This window comes from Salvia miltiorrhiza, unplaced genomic scaffold (assembly GCF_028751815.1).
Source record: "Salvia miltiorrhiza cultivar Shanhuang (shh) unplaced genomic scaffold, IMPLAD_Smil_shh original_scaffold_190, whole genome shotgun sequence".
Classification (NCBI taxonomy): Eukaryota; Viridiplantae; Streptophyta; class Magnoliopsida; order Lamiales; family Lamiaceae; genus Salvia; species Salvia miltiorrhiza.
The window spans coordinates 265,199-268,784 of NW_026651498.1; the positions used below are offsets into that span (position 1 = coordinate 265,199).

Sequence of the window (3,586 nt, forward strand, 5' to 3'; positions counted from 1 at the left end):
TAACAATTTAAGAAGTAATTTATATGTAATTATATACAATATTATAATATTATTTATATTATAAATATAATTCGAATTTTAAAGTATCGATCCGATCCTATCCAAATATCTGAAATTTTCTTGAAATTCAATCCGATTCAATCCGAAAATCCAAACCAAATTTAAATTTCGATTTAATTTGGATCGGATATTCAAATTTCGGGTATTTTGCTCACCCCTAAATTAAAGTATAGAGAACATTTTATTTTTCAATAATTCCATACATTTTTTAATATTCAATACATATAATTGTGTCAAAATCTTAGATATTTGAATAAAATCAATAATTTGTAAACATAAAAAAAAAATATAACATTTCGATTTCAAAACATAAGAATGTGGTGCAAATGTCTCTCAACATTTACACAAAACTGCTGTATTTGTTGCCACCTCCCCATCTCCTCCCCCACCTTATTTTGTATATTATCCATTTGTATAGGAAAATACTAGTAATATTTTATCTATATTATCTAGCTGTACCTGTTGTAAATGAGTTTTCTACAAAAATTAGTTTCTCTGTTATATCTCTATTATATTTAGGTTAAGAACAACACTATAAGTGTGTGTTCATACAAATTTTGGTTATACCTATACTATATATATATGTAGGGTGTGTTTGCTTTTTATCTCTCTAAATAGAGGGATAAAAAAAAATTATGCCTTTAAATATTTGCTTTCTTATCTCACATTTTACACAAACACCATTTTTCCTTCCTTATTTTCACTTCAAGGAAGGATAATATTATCACACCAAAATGGAGGGATAATACTATCCCTCCTTAAAGTGAAAATAAGGAAAGAAAAATAGTGTTTGTGTAAAATATGGGATAAGAATTCGGTATCAGACCGGAGAACTTGTTAATCTCGCCATGTTAATTTCGTTGATCGAACGTCAAGAGCTTAAAGAATTCAGTATCAGACCGGAGAACTTGTTCCCCTCCAAATACAGAGTTGTGAGCTGTTTCAGCTCCCTGATTCCAGCCGGAATCAAGCCGGAGAAGCCGTTGTTGTGCAAGTCGATCGACACTAGCGACGCAACCTTGGAAATGTCAGCAAGCACTTGCGCTTCGAGGTGTTGGTGGCGCCGCTGGAATCAGGCTCGAACACAAGGAGCGTGGCGGAGACGGTGAGTAGGACTAGGGAATTGATGATGTAAGGGGTGAATTTGTGGTGGTTGAGGAAGAGGGAGAAGATGGCGTTGAACCATAATTGGCTCGCATAGATCAGCGTGTAGGTGGTGACCGGGATGTATCGGATTCCTGCCGAGTAGAGCATGCAATCGACGGCCAAAAACACTTCGATTGCTTATGCCGCCGTTGTCGTAGTACAATCTATCGAGGATTGTTCCGACGGTCTGTCTAGCGAGGACGAAGAATGAGTAGATGAGCATTTCTAGCCACCATTTGTACTGTGTCACCAAAGATTTCTTCTTGATTTCGGGTGAGCTTTCTGCTTCTGCTTCTACTACCTCTATTTTTGCTTTCCGAGCTAGAGAGAGAGAGAGAGAGAGAGAGAGAGAGAGAGTTGGGGGGGGGGGAAGATAAATAACAGAAATTAAATTAATTTATGGAGAGTGTAAATAATTTAGTTTATATATATATATATATATATATATATATATATATGGCAAAGTTCTATAGAAACGCAAATATAGGCAGAGAAAGGAGATGAAATCTCAGTCGTTGATCTTATCTAATCTAACGGTCAACGTTCGTTCGTTCAACATTCAATGCGAAATTTTGTTGAACATGAACAACCATTGAACCCCCCAGCCACCAAAAGTTCAACAAATTATTTATACGACAACATTAACTGCCATGTTCAATGTTTCTGATTTTCCTATATAAGCTCTGTTTCTATAGAACGCGACCACACACACACACACACACACACCATTGATTTGTGGTTGGAGAACCGCGTAAATGGTTGGTGGTGGTTCCCACTCAGAAATAAATAAATAAAAATAATAAACGGCGAGAAACGGCCGTTTATTTGCTGGGTTTAAATACACCATTTTTATGGACTCTGAGGAGGGGAGTATTTGGGCCAAGATCGAGCATGAAGGTAAATGTTCTAGGGGCCTTCAATTTAGAGGTGGACATGCACCTTAACCTTTTAAAACAATTATAATAAAACCAATATAGAGCCACAAAATACTCACAATTTGTTAAAGATTAGAGAACCAAACAACTTAATTTTGAACAAATTTATAATTAGTCAAGAACGAATAGGTAGTTCGATGATTGGAAGAATATTGACTAGAAAACAAATGAAACAAATAACATTAAAATATGAGAGAAATTTATAGATAGCCACGAGGGATAAAGAGTTTATTATGTTAGTCATTTTCATCACAAAAGATGATGTTCTTTTTGTTTTGTTTTTGTTGTTATATTTTTGGTCAAACTTATACAAAGTGCAACTAGTAGGTGGTAAAAATCGAATATAATTCTCTTGTCTCACATTTTAATGTATTTCATCGTGTATTATTTTTAATTTATTATAATTTTTAATAATATTTTTAATTTTAATTTATTATACTTTAATATAATAAAAAAATAATTAATAGGAGTTCACTCATTCAATTAGGATTTATAATTATTTTTTATATTTATTTAAATTAATAATAGATTATTTGGGTTAACTAATTCAAAGTTTGGATTTTTTTTAATTTCAATTTTTGATAATAAATATTATCTAGAATTCAAAAAATATAATATTTTTATTTTTATAACAAACAATTATAAAATAGAGAGATTAAGTGTGGTACATTATAGAAAAACACTAAATTGTGGAATAAACGATCCTATCCAAGTAAAAATAGGCTACCGCTAGAGACGGGAAGCTCGGTAAATTTTACATAAAATGGCATATAAGTAACAATTAAAAAAAAAATTATATCCCGTACATCTTGAAACTAACAAGAAACTTAGCTTCAATATCTAAATTGAACTACCTTATGTGAAACGTTTCTGCTTTAAATATGTAATGATTCTCTGGTTATAGACTTATAGTAAATAGAAATTCTGTTCCGAAATTGGTTTAACGATAAAGTGGTATTTTTGAGGTCAAATGTCTTAAATTTGATATACCAATGTCATTGTAGATTTTAAATTGTCATACTTAATTTTTTAAGTGTCATTTATTCATTTTGTGTGGTTTGCAGGCGCGCTGTTGGTTTCAGACGAAAAAGTATTAGTTGATGTGGGATGGAAGACGATATAATATACCAATTATAAGCGTTTGGGTTGCTTTGTTTATTGATGACAAGATTGATTATGTAATTAAAATGTTAGCTTTCAAGTGACTAGATAGCACATTATGAGTGAGCTGATTTTATCTAAGTAATACATCTTGTCTTTTAGTGATATCAGTAAGCTAACCCGTTGACAGTTGAAGAGCATACCAATTGAAAAGATATACTAAATGATGTTTGTGTGGAAAGTGATGGTTAAGCTACTCATATTGCTTATCAAATTCTTTAATTAACCATCTTGTTGATTAGTAAGGTTAATGTAGATCAACCGATGAAAGTGTGTTGATGATT

General features: G+C 32.0%; 1 long non-coding RNA gene across 1 annotated transcript; it reads left to right on the plus strand.

Annotated features, from left to right (window-relative positions):
- The first annotated feature begins 653 nt into the window (after positions 1-653).
- Positions 654-3,368, plus strand: LOC131003308 (uncharacterized). The gene is made up of 2 exons (XR_009094603.1): positions 654-1,479; positions 3,206-3,368. It is a non-coding gene; the product is annotated as an uncharacterized LOC131003308 (long non-coding RNA).
- The last annotated feature ends 218 nt before the right edge of the window (positions 3,369-3,586 follow it).